Source organism: Oratosquilla oratoria, chromosome 4 (assembly GCF_046742065.1).
Source record: "Oratosquilla oratoria isolate Oo_2021 chromosome 4, ASM4674206v1, whole genome shotgun sequence".
In the NCBI taxonomy this organism is placed as follows: Eukaryota; Metazoa; Arthropoda; class Malacostraca; order Stomatopoda; family Squillidae; genus Oratosquilla; species Oratosquilla oratoria.
Window position 1 is genome coordinate 47,879,792 of NC_134780.1, and position 23,825 is coordinate 47,903,616.

Sequence of the window (23,825 nt, forward strand, 5' to 3'; positions counted from 1 at the left end):
ATATAATCATGTATAGTTTTCTTCATACCTGGCCAAAAGTATTTAAGTTGTGCTTGTCTATAAGTTTTATCCTTTCCAGGATGTGAACTACAATCACTATCATGAAGTAACTTCAATATCTCATTTACAAGAGTTTGTGGTATAACCAACTAATTTACTTGACCTCTAGAAATATCTTTCCCATTTTCAAATGTTTTCCTATACAAAATTCCATTAATCAAATGAAATTCCTCTATCTTATACCCCTTTGGTAGCTTTGGAGGATCTCCTCTTGGGTTCATGAAATGCTTGATTATTGAATCACATGTCTCATCATCTCTCTGTTCTCCTATTAGCATTTCTTCATCTAAAGTTACTAATTCTTCTATACTACAAATAAAATTAATCAACCCAGTCCCAGTCATTGGTTGACTAATGTTTCTAGAAAGTGGATCTGCTACATCCCTTCTACCCGGAATATATTCAAATGGAACTTCATAGCACTGAAGTATCGCAAACTATCTAGCAAGTCTGCCTCTAAGATTCTTATGCTTAAATAAGTTCTGAATAGCTGTGTGATCAGTCCTAACTCTGATGGGATACCCTAGGATCATATCACTAAAACTTTCTAAGGAATAAATTACTGCTAAAGTTTCTCTTTCTGTTATAGAGTAGTTTCTCTCCGCACTATTACAAAGTCTTGATGTGTAAGCTATGGGTTTCAAAGTTCCATTTCTCTCTTGCATGAGTATGCCTCCTAATCCTATGTCAGACGCATCAGTACAAAGGATGAATTCTTTTTCATAGTCGGGAAAAATTAGAATAGGTGAACTCGTGAGTTTCTCTTTCAACTTGTCAAAAGCTTGCTGTTGTGCAGGTCCCCATATGAACTTTGAGTCCTTTCTTAACAATGAACTTAGTGGATTAGCAATGTCAGCATAACTTTGAATGAATTTTCTATAATATCCTGTTAATCCCAAAAAGCTCCTAACTTTGTCTACATTGGTCGGAACTGGAAAATTCTTGACAGCGTCAACCTTTGAATTTACTGTACTACAAGCCCACCGGCTGCGCCGGGGGCCTTGGCCTGCGGCGCTTTGCGCCCTGGGCTACGCCCCTTTTTTGGAAAATAAAATATCAAAATCATATTGCTTTTTATTTCTTGTCAACATCTAGCTGTTCTCGCAAGTCCTTCGAGTTCTTCTTCTTCTTCTTCTTCTTCTTCTTCTTCTTCTTCTTCTTCGAGTTCTTCTTCGAGTTCTTCGAGTTCTTCTTCGAGTTCTTCTTCGAGTTCTTCGAGTTCTTCTTCGAGTTCTTCGAGTTCTTCTTCGAGTTCTTCTTCTTCGAGTTCTCCTTCTTCTTCGAGTTCTTCTTCGAGTTCTTCTCTTTCGAGTTCTTCGAGTTCTTCTTTTTCGAGTTCTTCGAGTTCTTCTTTTTCGAGTTCTTCGAGTTCTTTTTTTTCGAGTTCTTCGAGTTCTTCTTCTTCGAGTTTTTCGATTTTTCTTCGAGTTCTTAGAGTTCTTCTTCTTCCTCTTCTTCGAGTTCTTCTTCTTCGAGTTCTTCTTCTTCTTCTTCGAGTTCTTCTTCTTCGAGTTCTTCCTCTTCTTCTTCGATTTCTTCGAGTTCTTCTTCTTCTTCGAGTTCTTCTTCTTCACCATAGTTGGCGGTGTTACCGATTTACCACCAAACGCGAAGGGTCAGATTATTTTTTACTTATATAGAAGTCCGTGTCTGTCTATCTTATGTCCTAAGTAAATAACACTGTCTTGCAAGAACTTACATTTTTCAAGTTTTACTTTTAACCCTGCTTCTCCTAGTCTTGAGAATATCAAATCCAATTTCTTAAAGTGCTCCACGGCAGTCTGAGAAACTATTAAAATGTCATCTAGAAATACACTGGCAGTGTTTCCTAACAATCCATCTAGAATAGTATTCATTAATCTCATGTAAGTTAATGGACTATTACATAACCCAAATGGCATTCTCTTGAACTCATAATGTCCTGTTGTAGTAGAAAATGCTGTAAACTCTCTTGAATCTTCATGCAATTCTATTTGCCAAAAAGCTGATTTGATATCTATAGTACTAAAATATCTATTCTCAGTTCCCAAACTTCTCAAAATGTCACCGATAATGGGTAATGGTAACCTATCACGAATGGTGTGCTTATTCAATTCCCTGTAATCAATAACTGGGCGCATAGTTCCATCAGACTTTGGTACTAAGGTGAAATACACGCTGAGTATTTCACCTGATAAAGAATACTGCCAATGTCACTGAACTAATAACAATGTAGGAATTTTGTCTAATATAAAACCAAAAGATTTTATTCAGCTGTGGGCTAGTCCAACGACGCCCAAGTAACTTCCATCGATTTGTTGTCTTATGGCTCCTGCTGGCCTGCAACTAAGAGCTTCTTTTAGCCCAAGTGAAAATGCTCCAGCCTCGCGAGGCTTATTCGAAAAGTCCGAAATTTCTTTCCAAAGAACAAAAGATGGTTTTTCGTGATCGTTTTCCTTGTGGTTTGCCCAATTATATCATCTTATTATGAAGCCCAATCATAAAGCCCCAAAAACTTGCATATCAAGACTTCAATGTCTTTTTTCGCACCGAGTCTGTCCATTTCTAAGCCCATTAAAAAAAAAAACATAATCAATCTTCAGAGCCTATAAGGTCTTTGTAATGACCTTTTGACATCAACTTTGGCTCGTACGTCGGAAGCCTGTTGGAAAAAGCCCATGCTTTTCTCCTGGAGGACCGTATGGTCTCTTCAATGACCTTTTGTCCCTTTTTCTTAGCCCGTTTAAAAAAGGCCGTAAGTTCTTCAATGTCCATAAAGGTCTTGACAAAGACTTGTCGGGTGCCCGGGCCATGGCGTCGTGTTGAAGGGACTTTGAGTCTTTGTCCGCAAGAGTTCGGGGGAGCGCCAGTCACTGCATGGCTTGCCAAGCCATTCATCGAAGGGACGTTCTTCGGTGGCGTCTTATCCCCCAACTTCCTTCCTCTTCCGCGCGGCAAGACCACTCCTGAGCACAAGCTTCCTCACGACACAGATTGATAGTGTAACAAAGAATGACAGTAGAATAGTAGTAGTAGTATAAGTATCATTATATATGTATGAATTATTATCATTATTATTATTATTATTGTTATTATTATTATTATTATTATTATTTTCATTATTATTATTATTATTATTATTATTATTATTATTATTATTATTATTATTATTATTATCATAATTATTATTATTATTGTTGTTGTTGTTGGATTTGTTGTTGTTGTTGTTGTTGTTGTTGTTGTCATTGGTATTATTACTATCACATACAAGTGGACAAGATACAGGGATGACCCGTCATCCAGGAGGTGCCGAGATAAGAGGGAGGGAAGAGGGTAGGGGGGAGTGGAGTATGTAGTGGATGGAATAATGGATGGGAGTGGTTTCTATGCCTTTGTCTTTTGGCTATCTCCCGTGTAAGAGGGAAAAAGCCTTTGGTATATATGTATGTATATATATATATATATATATATATATATATATATATATATATATGTGTGTGTGTGTGTGTGTGTGTGTGTGTGTGTGTGCGTGTACATATGTATATATATATATTTATATATATATGTGTGTGTGTGTGTGTGTGTGTGTGTGCAAAAATAATCACAATAACACGTGACTAAATAATATTGCAGAAACCACAGGGAAAATAAAGTCGGAATACTAAACGTTTTCGTCTATTACGACATCCTCATAGTACAAGAAAGAGACATAGAACACAATATTTATACAGAAATAAGAAAACTAGGGAAGATTATAGTCACATAAAAGCTCCGTACAATATACATACACACACATTCATATACAAATGGAACTAATGATAGTCATAATAAAACAATAAAACAGGAAATACAATGGAGCAAAACCATGTGGCCGAAACGTCCACAGGACATCTGGCACAATTAGGAGCCATGATACTGCTTTACTATCCTATCAATTATGAAATTATCCAGTTTAGATAAACCTAAACTCAAATTGATATTATCAAAATTGTTTTTTATAAAACTGGATTCAATGATGTTCCTTTCTAAAACAGAATTACAAACAACAATTTTGCTAACAGTGTCCCAGTCAATATTGTGGTTAGTGTCCCTTACATGGACAAAAACCCCACAAGACATTTGGCCCATCCTTATACTATATCTGTGTTGATTCATCCTAACATTTAATTCTTTACCAGTTTGGCCAATGTAACAGGAGCTACAGTGTTTACAAGGAATCCTATAGATGCATCCTACAATGGTTTCTGCAATATATATATATATAGGTATGATAAAGGAAGAGGGTTGCCCCGACAGGCCCAGCTAGCTAGCCGGCGGTGTCAAAATTCTTTTGTTCGTGAAACTCTACGACGACCACCAGCCTCGGAATCCAGACGGCACTTTGGTAAACGAAGTCGGAAGCGTAAAGGAAATTGTCACAAGACGCTCCACAAACTAAGACTTTCAATGATCAACATCGCAACATATAGAGACAAGGAAGAAGAAATCTTGGAGATGATGAAGGAAGGAAAGATGGAGTTCATAGGGATGGCAGAGACAAGACGCTGGGGAAAAGATGGAGGAAGAGACCTTGTGGGAGGGTATACCTTGTTGTTGTGTGGAAGAGAAGAGAGAGGGAGAAGGCACGGTGTAGCTATGCTAGTGAGACCAAGACTGGCACAGTATATTCGAGAGGTGAGGTTGATCACTGGTGGGTCACAACGCGTGGACCATAATGAACTCCCCCAGTGGACCAGAGTCTCGCAGTGTGATCCACAGACGTAAACCTGGTAAGAGTTATTGGATGCAACACGACTAATTTGAGTCAAATTCAGTCTTCTGAGGTTAATGAACAGCAGTGTATAAGTATGGGGGAACTTGAGAAAACACATTGAGCACCCGTTGTTATCGCACAACCAGAAAATAGAAATAAATAAATAGATGAATAAATTAATAAGGTTAGAATAAAATTATATATATATATATATATATATATATATATATATATATATATACACACATATATATATGCAGAAATCACTTGAGCGCGTGACCGAGCGCTTTCATATATAGGATAGACGAAAGCGCTCGGTCTCCTTTCTGTTATTTTCCTATTGTTTTTTCTCCATATATGTATATATTATATACATATATATATATATATATATATATATATATATATATATATATATGTGTGTGTGTGTGTGTGTGTGTGTGTTGACTATATTATTACAAATAAAATTGAAGGTGAAAGAAGTTGACGAGGAGAAATGGGAGAATTTTACGCCATAACGTTTCGACCCGCAGGGTCTTGATCACAAAGGTAACAACTCAAACGTAACCGGATATTTTATACACGGACGGATCATCTTATGGGACGCTTCGGAGAGCTTGTTATTTTATCTGCGTATTCTTTTATTATTAATAAGCTTGTGGCTTTTGCTAAACATATAAATCCTTCTCTATGGTTAATGTTGTTATTAGTGTTGATATATGCTGCCTCAATTGTCTTCCTTAGTTTCTTGGATGATCCTTTATTTAATACGGTTGTGTTGTTCCAGTCTGGAGGGTGACCATGTTTATCTACATGTATTACTATGGAGTTAGATGTCCTATGGATTTTACGTCATTTTTATGTTCATTTATCCTTTTATTAAGTCCGCGACCAGATTCACCAAAATATGAAGAGGGACAGCTTTTACACGGGATTTTATAAACAACGCTGTTTTCGTTAGTGGGATTATTGTCGGTATGTTGATGACATACTCGTAATTGTACCTAAGGATACAGACATTAATAACAAAGTCAGGAGATTAAACAGTGTAAATGAAAATATACAATTTACTGCAGAAATTGAAAATAACGGAAAATGACCTTTCTTAGACACAATTATCCATAGAATAGATAAAAATGTGAAATTTTCAGTATACCGGAAACCCACCAATAAAGAAGACTATATACACTTCTACTCAGGACATGATGACAGAACTAAAACAGGTATTATAATGGGTTTCTTCCTCAGAGCATTTCGTATATGCAGTAAAGAATTGCTAGATCCTGAATTACAACATATTACTGAGACTTTCATCAAACTCAAATATCCAAAAGGTCTCTTATATAGGTTGAAAAAGAAAGCCAAAGAAATAATTAACAAAAGTAAAGATGAAAATAAAAATAAGAATGATAATAAATGTAATAATGAAACCAGATATATCACAGTACCAAACTTTAATGTTAATTCATACCTAGACACTTTTTTCCTAAAAGCGGGCATCAAAATAGCCAGGACGTCAGGTAGAAAAGTAGGACATTTGGTAATACGTAGCGACAATAATCCCACTAACGAAAACAGCGTTGTTTATAAAATCCCGTGTAAAGGCTGTCCCTCTTCATATTTTGGTGAATCTGGTCGCGGACTTAATAAAAGGATAAATGAACATAAAAATGACGTAAAAGCCCATAGGACACCTAACTCCATAGTAATACATGTGGATAAACATGGTCACCTTCCAGACTGGAACAACACAACCGTATTAAATAAAGGATCATCCAAGAAACTAAGGAAGACAATTGAGGCAGCATATATCAACACTAATAACATTAACCATAGAGAAGGATTTATATGTTTAGCAAAAGCCACAAGCTTATTAATAATAAAAGAATACGCAGATAAAATAACAAGCTCTCCGAAGCGTCCCATAAGATGACCCGTCCGTGTATAAAATATCCGGTTACGTTTGAGTTGTTACCTTTGTGATCAAGACCCTGCGGGTCGAAACGTTAAGGAGTAAAATTCTCCCATTTCTCCTCGTCAACTTCTTTCACCTTCAATATATATATATATATATATATATATATATATATATATATATATATATATATATATATATATATATATATATATTATTTTGATGTAATCTGACAAGAGAAAATTGACTCGTTTGCTCCTAGATCAATTTCTTTGAGGTCAATAGAAATAATCTGGCGTTAGAAACCAGAACGAAATTAGAATTGAGAACCACAGGAATTGGTAGGGAAAGTTGCAGCATCATTCGCCCTCAACCGCAAGCCTCAATTCTGAAGCGGCAAATCACGGAGTCACCTTTTTTTTTTTTGCTCATGCAAGATGATTATATACAGATACAAAGCTTACTTTTAGATACGGTTACGCTAGTCAACGGAATGGTAGGATCCCAACAGATTACATTGAATTTCGTTCAAGGTTGGAGTGTGAAGTTACGCTCCGACCTTGCACGAAGTCCAATTGAATCTTTGGAATCCGACCATTCCGTTGACTAGTGTAAGTGTACCTTTAGACAAAATAACATGATAAAGAATACTGCCAATGTCACTGAACTAATAACAATGTAGGAATTTGGTCTAATATAAAAACAAAGGATTTTATTCAGCTGAGGGCTTGCCCAACGACGCCCAAGTAACTTGTGTCGATTTGTTGTCTTATGGCTCCTGCTGGCCTGCAACTAAAAGCTTCTTTTAGCCCAAGTGAAAATGCTCCAGCCTCGCGAGGCTTATTCGAAAAGCCCGAAATTTCTTTCCAAAGAACAAAAGATGGTTTTTCGTGATCGTTTTCCTTGTGGTTTGCCCAATTATATCATCTTATTATGAAGCCCAATCATAAAGCCCAAAAAACTTGCACATCAAGACTTCAATGTCTTTTTTCGCACCGAGTCTGTCCATTTACTAAGCCCATTGAAAAAAGCCCATAATCAATCTTCAGAGCCTATAAGGTCTTTGTAATGACCTTTTGACATAAACTTTGGCTCGTACGTCGGAAGCCTGTTGGAAAAAGCCCATGATTTTCTCCTGGAGGACCGTATGGTCTCTTCAATGACCTTTTGGCCCTTTTTCTTGTCCCGTTTAAAAAAGCCCGTAAGTTCTTCAATATCCATAAAGGTCTTGACAAAGACTTGTCGGGTGCCCGGGCCATGGCGTCGTGTTGAAAGGACTTTGAGTCTTTGTCCGCAAGAGTTCGGGGGAGCGCCAGTCACTGCATGGCTTGCCAAGCCATTCATCGAAGGGACGTTCTTCGGTGGCGTCTTATCCCCCAACTTCCTTTCTCTTCCGCGGGGCAAGACTACTCCTGGGCACAAGCTTCCTCGCGACACAGATTGATAATGTAACAAAGAATGACAGTAGAATAGTAGTAGTAGTATAAGTATCATTATATATGTATGAATTATTATTATTATTATTATTATTATTATTATTATTATTATTATTATTATTATTATTATTATTATTATTATTATTATTATTATTATTATTATTATTATTATTATTATTATTATTATTATTATTATTATTATTATTATTATCATTATGAGTATTGTTATTGCTGTTGTTGTTGTTGTTGTCATTGGTATTATTACTATCACACACAAGTGGACAAGATACAGGGATGACCCGTCATCCAGGAGTTGCCGAGATAAGAGGGAGGGAAGAGGGTAGGGGGGAGTGTAGTTTGTAGTGGATGGAATGGGTGGGACTGGTTTCTATGCCTTTGTCTTTTGGCTATCTCCCGTGTAAGAGGGAAAAAAGCCTTTGGTATATATATATGTATATATATATATATGTATATATGTATGTATACATATATATATGTATATATGTATATATATATATATATATATGTGTGTGTGTGTGTGTGTGTGTGTGTGTGTGTGTGTGTGTGTGTGTGTGTATGCAAAAATAATCACAATAACACATGACTAAATAATACTGCAGAAACCACAGGGAAAATAAAGTCGGAATACTAAACGTTTTCGTCTATTACGACATCCTCAGAGTACAAGAAAGAGACATAGAACACAATATTTATACAGAAATAAGAAAACTAGGGAAAGTTATAGTCACATAAAAGTTCCGTACAATATACATACACACACATTCATATATATATATGTGTGTGTCTCTATTACCTTCGCTGTCTGCCTCCTCATCCTTCCGCCACCGCCTTCTTCGTTTCTTCCTTCTTCTTCTCCTTCTTTTGCTCCTTTTCCTTCTCTTCTTCTTTCTCCTCCTTCTCCTCCACCTTCTTCTTTTGCTCCCTTTCCTCCTCTTCGTCCTCCTCTTCTTTCTTCTTCTCCTCCTCCTTCTTCTTTTGTTCCTTTTCTCCTCTTCTTCCTCCTTTTCCTCTTCTTCCTCCTCCATCTCTTCCCTTTCTCTTCATCTCCCCTTTTTCCTCCTGATTTCCCTGTTCCTTTTTTCCAATTCCCTCTCCTGGTTATCTTTCTCCGACTGTCCATCTTCTTTTACCTCCTCCTCTTCTCCCCTCCTCATTTTCCCCCTCTTACAATTTCTCCTCCTCCTCCTCCTCCTCCTCCTTTTTCCTCTATTACAATTTACAATTCTTCTTCCTCCTCCTCCTCCCCCTCCTCCTCCTCCTCCTATCCCCTTCCACCTCCTCCTCCCCCTTTTCCCCTTCTTATAGTTCCTCCTCCTATCTTTTCCCTTGGTCTTCCTCCTTGTTTCTCTCCTTCTCGTTATCTACATGACCTCCCTTCTCTTTCTCTTTTGTCTTCTTTCTCTGAGAAGAAGAAGAGACGTACTTCGGCGACGTCGCCGGCGGGATCGAACCCGAAGACCCAGTCATAGGTCTTGCCAAAGTCCACGAAGGCTTTACTTCACATGGGCTCCCCCGAAGTGTATAAGCTCGTGTATCGTTTCGAAAGGGACAGTCCAAGCTGGGATTAAATAATATTGCTGTTTCTGCATTGTTTATCTTTTTGTTAAGAACTTCAATTTCTCTTGCTAATTTACGGTGTTGGACTGATAGTTTGCTGAGTAGCTGTCCGTATGAGGTTGCAACGTTTCGGTCTTCTCTGGAGACCATCTTCAGTCTAATTGTTTGGGTGTGTATGTGTGCGATGTTTATATACTATTTCATTTTTGATTGTTTGGATGGTGTCGTGTGAAGCGATCATCCTGATTGGCTGCATTTATTGAAGCAATTTATATAGCAGAATTAAAACCAACCATGAACATACAGGAGGTGCTCAGATGAGAGGAAGGGTGGGAGGGGTGTGGAGTGTATTTAGGGATGAAATGGGTGGGAGTGTTTTTATGCCTTTCCTTTTGTGGCTACCTCCCTTGGAAGGGGGAAAAAGCCTTGGTATATGTATGTATGTATGAACATACACAGTATAGACCTCCAGATTCTCCCATCCCACAAGCGGACCTGACCTCACCTCTCCTAGTGATCCCTGATGACTACGTAGCAGCCAATCAGGATGATCGCTTCACACGACACCATCCAAACAATCAGAAATAAAATAGTATATAAACACCGCACACATACACACCCAAACAATTAGACTGAAGATGTTCTCCAGAGAAGACCGAAACGTTGTAACCTCATACGGACAGCTACTCAGCAAACTATCAGTCCAACACCGTAAATTAGCAAGAGAAATTGAAGTTCTTAACAAAAAGATAAACAATGCAGAAACAGCAATATTATTCAATCTCGTCTGTCAACAAGAGAATATATATATATATATATATATATATATATATATATATATATGCAAAAATAATCACAATAACACGTGACTAAATAATATTGCAGAAACCACAGGGAAAATAAAGTCTGAATACTAAACGTTTTCGTCTATTACGACATCCTCAGAGTACAAGAAAGAGACATAGAACACAATATTTATACAGAAATAAGAAAACTAGGGAAGGTTATAGTCACATAAAAGTTCCGTACAATATACATACACACACATTCATATATATATATATATGTGTGTGTCTCTATTACCTTCGCTGTCTGCCTCCTCATCCTCCCTTCCGCCACCGCCTTCTTCGTTTCTTCCTTCTTCTTCTCCTCCTCCTCCATCTTCTCCTTCTTTTGCTCCCTTTCCTCCTCTTCTTCTTTCTCCTCCTCCACCTTCTTGTTTTGCTCCCTTTCCTCCTCTTCGTCCTCCTCCTTCTTCTTTTGTTCCTTTTCTCCTCTTCTTCCTCCTTTTCCTCCTTTTCCTCTTCTTCCTCCTCCATCTCTTCCCTTTCCCTTCATCTCCCCTTTTTCTTCCTGTTTTCCCTCTTCCTTTTTTCCAATTCCCTCTCCTGGTTATTTTTCTCCGACTGTCCATCTTCTTTTACCTCCTCTTTTTCTCCCCTCCTCATTTTCCCCCTCCTACAATTCCTCCTCCTCCTCCTCCTCCTCCTCCTCCTTCTCCTCCTCCTCCTTCTCCTCCTTTTCCCCCTATTACAATTTACAATTCTTCTTCCTCCTCCTCCTCCCCCTCCTCCTCCTCCTCCTCCTCCTCCTCCTCCTCCTCCTCCTCCTTCACTCGCGTGAAAGTACAGTCCCCAGAAATGACATTCCTGCTTCACGGGATAGTCCCCAGCTTGCACTGCAGGATGGAGGATGGCAAATGGTCAAGAGAGGTGCCAAACCCCGCCGGAGGGCACAGATATCATCAGGACCCACCACCTCCAACTGATTTAAAGTTTTAGAACTAGCCAAGGAGGATGAGTTTGAGACTCGTTTAGTAGGAGACTCCATAGTGAGGCACCAATCCGAAGAGTTCTGTGGCCGCTCTTCAAATGGCCGCAGAAGGTGCTATATGTATAGAGGCGCCGGACTCGATGACATCGCCGAGTCCTGTGACGAAGTCACAAAAGAAGCGGACGCTAACACGGTATTCATAATCCACGCCGGTACGAATGACGTCGAATCAACTCGATCGGAAGACCTCATCGAAAAGTACCGGAGTACAATCAGGAAATATAAAGAAAAGGTTCCCGGGAAAAACCTTGTCATCTCAGGGATCCTTCCCAGATTCCAGAGAAGGGGAAAATATTTCGACATAGACAGATTCTACGACAAAGCATTCAGTGCGAACAACAGAGTAAAATCCCTCTGTGAAAAGGAAAAAGTACACTTTGTCAACTTCTGGGACAACTTCTACTTCGATAAAACTCTTTTTGAGGACGACGGTCTCCACTTGAATATAGCCGGAGCAGCAAGGTTAGGTAGGCTGCTCAACAACAACCTAACCGACATCAGAAGAAAAAACTCATCAGCGGAGCCCCCATCAACATCCACGTAACAGAGCAAAACAGAAAAGTGGCAGATATCAATCTATGTTACGTTAATGCTCGCAGCATACGAAACAAGTTCGAAGACCTAGAGATTCTCGGAGCGACAGGCAACTATCACGTGATAGGAGTAACAGAGACATGGTTGGACACATCAAGTCGAGACTTTATAGCGGAATACTGTTTGTCAGGCTACACAATTTTCAGCTGCGAAAGAGAAAATAGAATAGGTGGTGGAGTAATCTTGTATGTCCATAACTCCCTCCAACCATCACTGTTAAAAACAGAAACAGTAACAAGTGTTGATATATTGTTTGTTGAAATAAGAACCAATTGCAGTAAATCTAAAGTAATAATTGGACTTGTTTATAGACCACCGGGTCAGCTACTAGTAAATGACGAAAAATTATTCGATCTAATCATAGAAACTAACCAACGCTGCGAGACAGTCATCATGGGAGACTTTAACTTACCGGTGAAGAGATGGGGTGAAGATTTGAGTTCGCATACAGGACGAGACTTGTATAGTAACTTACTGGAAAGTGGCCTCCACCAAGGCGTAAACAGCCCTACCCGAGGAGATAACATCCTTGACCTAATATTCTCTAAACAGAAAATCTTGTAAACGAAGTAAATATAGGCCCATTATTCAGCACTAGTGATCATCGTACCATCACATTCAAAATTAAAATGGAAGCCAATTTATCTAAGACCAGCAAAGAAAAAGTACCCGACTTCCGTAGAGCTAATTTCAATAGACTTCGATCATCACTAGAAATCTTAGACTGGAGTACAACTCCGAACGAGACTGATATTGATAAAGCGTGGGAAAACTTCATCAAGGACCTAAACAATGCTGTAAATCTCTGTGTTCCCTATCGTGAGAGACGCCCGGCAACAAATAAACCAAAGTGGTGGAATAGGGAAATTAGTAACAACCTCTCTCGTAAAAAGAATGCGTACAAAAAGTATTTATCAACTAAAAGCCAAGACGATAAACTAACACTAGACAGAATTCGCCGCGAAACAAAAACACTGATAAAGCGTAGTAAGAAAGATCTTGAAGAGTATATTGCTGAGGCAAGCAAGTCGAACCCTAAAGAATTCTATAGTTATGCGAATAAAAAGAAAACGCTCACCTGCGGCATTGGACCATTAAATGACGATGAAGGAAAACATACGGATGATGAAAATGAGATGGCCTCAATCCTTAATAATTTTTTGCATCCGTCTTCACAGACGAAGATTGCTCAGTGTATCAGCCACCAGAACATAAAATGTTCCAAAACGTTTTAAATCAACTCATAATTACAGAAAGGGATGTCGTACAAGTGATTGATAAGCTCAAAATGAACAAAGCCCCGGGACCTGACAAAATTTCACCTAGAATTCTGCAAGAAGTCAAAAATCAAATCGGTAAACCCTTGTGCATCCTCTTCAACAGATCATTAGCACTCGGTAAAGTCCCATCAGATTGGAAATGTGCTAACGTAACACCAATATTCAAGAAAGGGGACAAATCACAACCAGGCAACTACAGACCGATTAGCCTAACTTCGATTGTGTGCAAACTGCTAGAGACAATTATCCGTGACAGCGTAGTAAATTTTTTTTAGAAGAAAATAAGATTATGAAAGATTCACAACATGGCTTCCGAAGCAAACGCTCATGTCTAACTAATCTCCTTGACTTTTTGTCATGACGTCTTTAACAAATACGAGGAATGTAGATCTGTTGATATAATCTATCTAGATTTTCAGAAGGCATTCGATAAAGTCCCCCATAAACGATTGCTCGACAAATTAAAAATGCACAGCATTTCTGATAATATCCACAACTGGATTAAAGATTGGCTCTCAGAGCGGAAACAGAGGGTCGTAATTAACGGGGCATCATCTAGCTGGCTCGACGTTAAAAGTGGCGTACCGCAAGGATCAGTTTTGGGACCCGTCTTGTTCTTAATATATATAAATGATCTAGATGACGGCCTCCTCTGCAAAGTATCAAAATTTGCTGATGACACAAAAATTGCCGGTAAAGTAACAACCACCAAAGAGAAAGAAACTCTACAATCCGATCTAGATAAATTATCAAGTTGGGCTAGCAAGTGGCAAATGAAATTTAACGCTAACAAATGTAAAGTTATGCACATTGGAGGTAACAATGATCACATCCAATACCAAATGAATGGCGAAATACTGGATTCAGTAACTAAAGAAAAAGATCTAGGAGTCTTAATATCAAATGATTTGAAGCCAAGTCAACATTGCTCAGAAGTTGTTAAAACAGCAAACAAATTAGTTGGCTTCATCGGAAGAATCTTCGAAAATAAATCAGAAAAAATATTGCTAAACCTCTATAACTCCTTGGTTCGTCCCCATCTAGAATACTGTGTACAATTTTGGTCCCCATACTACCAGAAAGATATTAACAAACTAGAAAGAGTACAACGGAGAGTGACCAAAATGATACCAAGGCTGAGAAATCTGCCGTATGAAGAAAGACTAAAAAATCTAAACTTGTTCTCACTCTCAAAAAGAAGAATGCGAGGAGATTTGATTGAGGTTTTGACAACATTAATGTCGACGATTACTTCTTATTAGACCAATCAAATACAAGAAAACGCAATGATTTCAAAGTAATTGACAAAAGATTCTCTACGAACGAAAGTAAGCACTTCTTCTTTAACCGGGTTGTTAACGTGTGGAATTCGTTACCTCCCAGTCGTCGAAAGTAACACGATAACAACATTTAAAAATCGCTTAGACAAATACTTGGAATCTAATCCGCAGATAAAATATTATCCTTTGCAATAAAAGAAATGACAACCAGACCTTTAATCATAATTGGATTAATCGGATAGGATAGTGATAGCAGTAGTGTTAGTTCGAAAGTAACACGATAACAACATTTATAAATCGCTTAGACAAATACTTGGAATCTAATCCGTAGATAAATTATTATCCTTTGCAATAAAAGATATGACAACCAGACATTTAATCGTAATTGGATTAATCGGATAGGATAGTGATAGCAGTAGTATTAGTTCATCTTCTATCGCTTAGTTGCCCTGTTTCCTTAACTGTAGTGTAGTTTAGTTAACACAAACAGCCTCGTTAGGGCCAGTAGGCCTGCTGTTGTTTGTTCTTCCTTTGTGTTCCTTTGTGTTCCTCCTGTCCCCTTCCACCTCCTCCTCCCCCTTTTCCCCTTCTTATAGTTCCTCCTCCTATCTTTTCCCTTGGTCTCCCTCCTTGTCTCTCTCCTTCTCGTTATCTACATTACCTCCTTTCTCTTCCTCTTTTGTCTTCTTTCTCTGAGAAGAAGAAGAGACGTACTTCGGCGACGTCGCCGGCGGGATCGAACCCGAAGACCCAGTCATAGGTCTTGCCAAAGTCCACGAAAGCTTTACTTCACATGGGCTCCCCCGAAGTGGATAAGCTCGTGGATCGTTTCGAAGTCCTTGGAAGCACGGCCCCCAGACGAAAGGGACAGTCCAAGCTGGGCGTCGCGTTCGTTTCTCCAGCGCTTCTGTCCTCGGGGACAGTGTCGTTGTAGAAAGTAGATGATGATCACCAGTGGGGATGAGTCTCTAACCGTGGAATTATAGGTGTCTCTGGTCCGTAGTGGCGTCGCTACAGTCCCCTATAACGAGGGGGTGGGGGCTTCTGAACTGATTTCAGTAGAGATGAGTCTCCGAACTTAAGATAATAGGTGACTTTGGTCGGTAAGGGTGTCAGTGAAGTCTCCTTAAAGCATTCGCTAACCACCACTAGTGTTTGGTTAGTGGCCTACAAGGGCGCTGAGGAACCCCAGTTGTGTGTGTGTAACCCTGTGGAAACCCCAGGGGCTGAGGAACCCCGGAAGAGGGGTTCCTGAGCAGTCACTACAGGGACCGGAGGAGTTGTCGGGCCCTGCTGGCGGTCTGGTCGAAGTCATAATGCATGAGGTTGGTGTAGTCACAGAAGGGAAAGACCGGAGGACCATTCAACGTCCTTGGCTGGATGGATTCTGACCCCAAGTCTGAGAGAAAGAGAGAGAGAGAGAGAGAGAGAGAGAGAGGAAAATAAGTGAGGAAATAGACCAAAAAGAAAGAAAAAATGCGACACTTGCGGTAACCTTCCAACAGGCTCTGACATGTCTGGCAACCAGACTTCGGAAACTTCGAACTGAAGAAGAAGAAAGAGGAGTTACGGCAGGGGTTTTCTTGAGCGTTCGAAGAATTAATAAGTGTGTTTCCAGCCCCCGGCCTCAAGAAATGTGGTCCATCGGGAGACTGCAATGCCAGAAGGAGTTCCCGGGTTTCCGACCGTAATTCCGGAGGACAGGAATGCCAAAAGACGTCCTTATGTGTGGCCTAGCAGCGTAAGGCTAACATACACAAAGGTACATACAAACATAATCATATTTACATGCAGACATACAAAGATGTAGCCTAACCAAGGCACACACACACACACTTCAACCATACCAACACCCACCCCACATCCATTTGTATCTTAGCTTTTAGTGGATGAAGTGTCACCTCTACGGACTGCAAACTGCCTGCATGAAAAGCAGTGCAGCAAGGCACAGTACCTTCACACCAGGGCCCGACAGCCGGGGCTGGTTTACCCACACAGCTTCCTTTACATGGCAACCCTCCCACCTCGTCCACAGAAGCAATTACAGAGCCGTCAAGAAGAAATCTTCCTTGGCCTTTCTCACCCATTCATAACCACTCTCCATTCATACTTATCTCTTCCCCTCTCCCTTCCCTGTTCGGCAGACATGCCCCTTGTACCCACGGCCCTATTTCACCCTATCCATCTCATTGTCGGTCTTCCCCTTAAGTCCATTTCATCCACCTCCGCCTTCTACACTCATTTTGTTAGTCTTTCTTCATTCTTTCCATATACCCTAGCCATCTCCGTATTCTTTGGTCAACCCTATCTACCAGCCGTCTTTCCACCCCCGCTCTCTGCCTCACCTCTTCATTTCTCTCTCTATACATCTTCGGAACCCCCACCACACTCCTTATATATTTCACTTTAAACACATTTTGATTCTTGTCTAAAAACCCACCATCCCGTTTCCAGTCAGTGAGAGACCCCTGTTATGGCAAAGCCCTGTCACTTGCGACAAGCCGCTGTCTTTTTTTTCCTAGGCCGATGTTGGGTCGCCTCCCCGCCTAGCCAGGACATTCGGGAACCGGTTCGGCAAGCACGCAGTGGGCCCGGGGAATCGAAAACATGGCCACCTGCTCATGAGTTAATGAACTGTATTTGCTGGACTACCCGACTCATCCTTGAAATCCAAGTCTCTGCCCCATCCAGTGTCGTGGGAACATAAGAACATAAGAATGAAGGAGACTGCAAGAGACCATAAGGCCTACACTAGGCAGCTCTGTATCCATCACCACCTGTCATCCCCATCGTGGGAAGAGTCGCCTTCCATTTGTACAGACTTCTCTTGGCGTTTCCCCCAGATACCTGCATGCCTTCTGCCACTTACGAGATCTTCAGCAGAGCGCTCAGAATCTTCGAAGTCTGCTGCTTGGCAGGCCCTCTTCGACAAAGAATTTTGGAGTCTGCCGCTCAAGAGATGGTTTCCTTCGTCAAAGAATCTTGGGAGTTCGCCGCTGACGAAGTCTACTTCGGCAAAGCGTCCGAGACGTTGAAAGTGTGCTGTTAGATCGCGTGGGCAAAGAGCAACTGGATGAATGAGGCACCAAACCCAAGAGGTTACATGTTGGGAACATCTTGCTAGGGTTTCTCTCGCGTAATGTATAAGTGCATATACAGACATTTATATGTATGTATGTATAGGTCACCAGAAGAAAAGACCTAGTGAACTAAAGGTTTATCCATTTACACACACACACACACACACACACACACACACACACACACACACACACACACACACACACACACACACACACACACACACACACACACACACACACACACACACACACACACACACACACACACACACACACGCACACATCCCCTGGAAGAACTTAAAACTGACCGAGGAAAAAAAGATTATGCAGATCTCATAGTCTACACTGGTGGGTCACAACCACTGATCTATATAACACCTGGATAGCGTATACGGGCCGTGGGCTGCCCCAGGAGTGAGGCGGGCAGGCGGGACATGGCCGCCATAATGGAAGTACCAAAACAGCAAGTGTGAACCGCTCCGCCGGTCATGGGACACTGATCTATATAACACCATTTTTAGATCAGTGTCATGGGAGCTGTCGTGTTACTCTCGTGGCCTGTGATCCAAGCATGATTGGGTATATAATGGCCACACAATTCGTCGCTGTTGGGCCTTCCGTATACATACATACATACATACGTACGTACATACATATACAAGGTGTATATCAAAATAGCATCATCACAATAAAATAATATATTGATATTTATTACCTCTAGCAGAAATAACCATTTATATACATAAACTTGTGCATGTATATGGATGAGTTGGCACTGACAAATTATAATTCCAGTATATATTATAACTTCAAGGGAATGTTACACAGACAACAAATGGGATAATGATATATAGTCAAAATATTATAGGGATAATAATAGCTCTATACTAGCATTTAACGGAATAAATATCCCTATAACATTTGATTACTGTACTGCTTATCGTTATTGGTGCTTGAATAAAACAAGTTTTGATAACTCCTTCCTCACTTTGACACCGGTTACTTTTTGAGAATACAATTTGGAGATATGATGGAGCCTGATTTTGCAGAAGCACGTGACGATACACTTGATCAAATTGACGATGTGGTTAGAATCCGGGGTTGTGTCGAACATGTGGAAAGATAGAGAAATTGCCATATCTATGATCTAAATTGTTTCAAATAGTAAAATATCGCATTAAAGTGGTGAACATGTAAGGGGCCATTCAAAGAGTATGTAACGCTGGGTAGATGCGATGCGTTACGAGGGTGTGGGGGTGTTTTCAACAGTGCTACGCAACGCTAATAATGGTTATTTATATTTATTTATTGATTTATGTCATAAATTATGCACTGAAATAGCATATCCTTAATAGATCGAGCAATAAATATCGAGCAAAAAAATCCAAAAACATCATACCATGTTTCATTCTTTGATGCAATCGTAAACAATTTCACACAGGACAAATAAAAATGAGTATGTTTTGGTGAGAAGTCTGAGAAGTCAAGGGGGAGGGGTGTTTGGCGGATCTGGCCCACACTTGATGGGGGTGCCGAGTTGTAATCAGTTGTAATCAGTGTTAAGTAATACAGGGAGGTGTAACGCCCAGTGTTACGTAGTGTTACATGAGGAATTTCACCAGAAAAAACGTTACATAATTTTTGAACGGGCCCCGAATAGTAATTCAGCCCATCTAATATGAATTCCTCACACTTCACAATATAGAAAAAACCTACACATGTAATCAGGAAGAACAACTGGTTCTATACAGCTACACAGCTCTCGACAGCGTTTGAGCCTTATAAGATATCTTTATATGATAAATATCTATCCTGCTATTGCCACGATTACATTCGTGACAAATGGGTTGCTGCTAGATCTATTTCTTACAGATAATAAATACATAGCATTAACATGACAACACCTAACAAAACAGTTGGTGGGCAACATTTTATGGCTCCTGATGGCCGCATCATTTGTTGATGGGTATCGGGATGTTTTGGGTAATAAAACCTTAATTTACTTACGAGTGGAAGGACTACTCACATCCACCTTTTCTCCGGTTGGTGCAGTTGAATGCAGCACAAGTTGGCATTGTAAAATGATCGTTGAATATGTATATGGGAACGAAAGATGCCGAGAACTGTAACTGTATGAGATCAGTGATTGCGTGGCGTGACTTTGTTTTGGTACTAACATCATGGCTGCCGCCGACCTCATAATCTCGACACCGATCCGTGATCCAGTTATATCTAGATCAGTGGTCACAACGCGTGGACCATAATGAACTCCACCAGTGGACCAGAGTCTCGCAGTGTGACCCACAGGCGTAAACCTGGTAAGAGTTATTGGATGCAACACGACTATTTGAGTCAAATTCAGTCTCCTGAGGTTAATGAACAGCAGTGTATAAGTATGGGGGAACCTGAGAGAACACATTGAGCACCCGTTGTTATCGCACAAGCAGAAAATAGAAATAAATAAATAGATGAATAAATTAATAAGATTAGAATAAAATGCATATATATATGAAGAAATCACTTGAGCGCGTGACCGAGCGCTTTCGTATATAGGAATAGACGAAAGCGCTCGGTCTCCTTTCTGTTATTTTCATATTGTTTTTTCTGTATATATATATATATATATATATATAGACATAATTTTCTTTACTTTTCAAATGCATGAAAATTATATAGAAATTGATGGCCATCCCGTATTGAATATAATCCTTGTCATCTTTTGTATTTATATGCATATATAGATTTGTCAATTTTAATGTAATCTGACAAGCGAAAATTGACTCGTTAGCTCCTAGATCAATTTCTTTGAGGTCAATAGAAATAATCTGGCGTTAGAACCCAGAACGAAATTAGAATTGAGAACCACAGGAATTGGTAGGGAAAGTTCCAGCATCAATCGCCCTCAACCGCAAGCCTCAATTCTGAAGGGGCAAATCACGGAGTCACAATTTTTTTTTTCTCATGCAAGATGATTATATACAGATACAAAGCTTACTTTTAGATACGGTTACGCTAGTCAACGGAATGGTAGGATCCCAACAGATTACATTGAATTTCGTTCAAGGTTGGAGTGTGAAGTTACGCTCCAACCTTGGACGAAATCCAATCGAATCTTTGGAATCCAACCATTCCGTTGACTAGTGTAACTGTACCTTGAGACAAAATAACATGATAAAGAATACTGCTAATGTCACTGAACTAATAACAATGTAGGAATTTTGTCTAATATAAAATTAAAAGATTTTATTCAGCTGAGGGCTAGCCCAACGACGCCCAAGTAACTTCCATCGATTTGTTGTCTTATGGCTCCTGCTGGCCTGCAACTAAAAGCTTCTTATAGCCCAAGTGAAAATGCTCCAGCCTCGCGAGGCTTATTCGAAAAGCCCGAAATTTCTTTCCAAAGAACAAAAGATCGTTTTTCGTGATCGTTTTTCTTGTGGTTTGCCCAATTATATCATCTTATTATGAAGCCCAATCATACATACATACATATACCAAGGCTTTTTCCCCCTTTCAAGGGAGGTAGCCAAAAAGGGAAAGGCATAAAAACACTCCCACCCATTTCATCCCTAAATACACTCCACACCCCTCCCACCCTTCCTCTCATCTGAGCACCTCCTGGATGACGGGTCATCCCTGCACCCTGCCCACCGCCCTGGGTCAGAAGCAGTGTCGCAAGACACAGTACATCCACAGCAAGGCCGCTTCATTTAATCGGCGACCCCCCCTCTCCATCCCCCTTTGCATATAAGGCGAGGACGGGGAGAAATCCCTTCGGGCTGCGTCAAAATTTACTCACACATACTACCCCACCACCCACTTCCCCGCCCATTCCTCCTCATGCAGTCACAACATCATCCATATACAACCATTCTCCACTCACCTCTGTCTTCCGTCCTCTCCCTTCCTTCCTCAACAGACATTCCCCTCTTCCCCAAAGCCCCCTTCACCCCATCCATCCACCTCATCCTAGGACGTCCCCTCATGTTCACTCCCTCCACATCTGCCTTCCATACCTCTTTTACTAGTCTTTCTTCACTCATTCTTTCCATGTGTCCAAACCATCCTAATATTCTTTCATCAACCCTATCTCCCAAATCCTTTTTCACCCCTGTTCTCCTCCTCACCTCCTCATTTCTCACTCTATCCAGCCTAGTAACCCCCACCATACTTCTCAGACACCTCATCTCAAACACATTCAAACTCCTTCTCTCTTCTTCTCTTATGTTCCACGTTTCTGCCCCATACAGTGCTGTTGGCACAATCACTCCTTCATACAGTCTCCTCTTCGCATCCATTCCCAAATGTCTATTTCTCATTACACTCTTTAAACCACCAAGGCATTTACTCGCTTCTCTCAATCTACATTCTACCTCCACCTTCACTCCACCTTTTCCTGCTACACTTGCACCCAAGTATCTAAAACTATCCACTTCCTCCAGTCGCTCTCCCATAATGTTCACTTCCAGTCTACTGCCACTTTCACCCCTTGTACATCTCATCACCTTACTTTTACCCACATTTATCTTTAGCTTTCTTCTATTACATACTCTCCCAAACTCTGCCACCAGCTTCCTCAATCCCTCCTCTGACCCTGCCACAAGCGCAGTGTCGTCCGCAAACAACAACTGGCTCACCTCCCACTTTTCTCCATTTTCTTTAACCATCTCCAGTCCCTGACTCACTACCCTAGCATTCACCTCTCGCACCACCCCATCCATGTATAAGTTGAACAGCCAGGGCGACATAACGCATCCTTGACGAAGTCCCACCTTTACTTCAAACCACTCACTCTCTCCATTTCTAATCCTGACACAAGCTCTACTACTCTCATAAAAACTCTTGACAGCTCCCAAAAGCTTTCCTCCTATCCCATAAATCTGCATAACCTCCCACAGTGCCTTTCTGTCTACCCTATCATAAGCCTTTTCCAGATCCATGAAAGCCCAAAAAACATCCTTCCCCTTTCCTATAGCTTTCTCACATATCTGTCTTACCACAAAGATCTGATCTACACAACCTCTACCCGTCCTAAATCCACACTGTTCCATTTTTTGGTGGAAGGTAAGCTGAGAGTGGAGGATAGATGGAGAAGGAGGAAAGGGACAAAAGGTAGGGAGGTTCTTAGAGTGAACTCCTTGAATGAAAAGGAAAAGGAGAAGGAGTACGAAAAGAAGCTGAAGGAGGAGTGGGAGGGAGTAAAGGATAGAGCAGAGATGGGTGTGGGGAGGAATGGGGATGGTTCAAGGAGGGAGTCTTAAAGTGTGCAAGGATGGTGTGTGGAACAAGAAGGACAGGGGGAAATAGAAGAAAGGGTAGTGAATGGTGGGATGAGGAAACAAAGAAGGCTGTAGAAGAGAAGAAGCGAGCTTTCACAGATTGGTTACAAAAGAGGACAGGGGAGTCATATGAGACGTACAAAGAAAAGAAAAGAGAAGTAAAGCAAAAGGTAAAGGAGGCAAAGAGGAGAGCAGATGTGAAATGGGGTAGGAGTATGACAGAAAATTTTGAAAGTAATAAAAAGATGTTTTGGAAAGAAATTAAGAGAGGAAGAGGAGGCGAATCAAGTAGGGAAGAAAAGGTAAAAGGTACAGATGGAGAGTTGATAATGGAAGAGATGGCAGTGAGGGGAAGATGGGCAGAATATTTTAGGGAGTTGCTGAATGTGAAGGAGGATAGGGAAGGAAAGATAGCTGCAGTGGGAAATGCGAAGAAAATGAGAGTGATGAGTGAGGAGAATGGAGGAGAAATAAGGAAGGATGAGGTGAAGGCAGCTGTAAAGATGATGAAAGCAGGTAAGGCACCTGGTCTGGATGGAAGCCCAATCATAAAGCCCAAAAAACTTGCACATCAAGACTTCAATGTCTTTTTTCGCACCGAGTCTGTCCATCTACTAAGCCCATTCAAAAAAGCCCATAATCAATCTTCAGAGCCTATAAGGTCTTTGTAATGAACTTTTCATATCAACTTTGGCTCGTACGTCGGAAGCCTGTTGGAAAAAGCCCATGATTTTCTCCTCGAGGACCGTATGGTC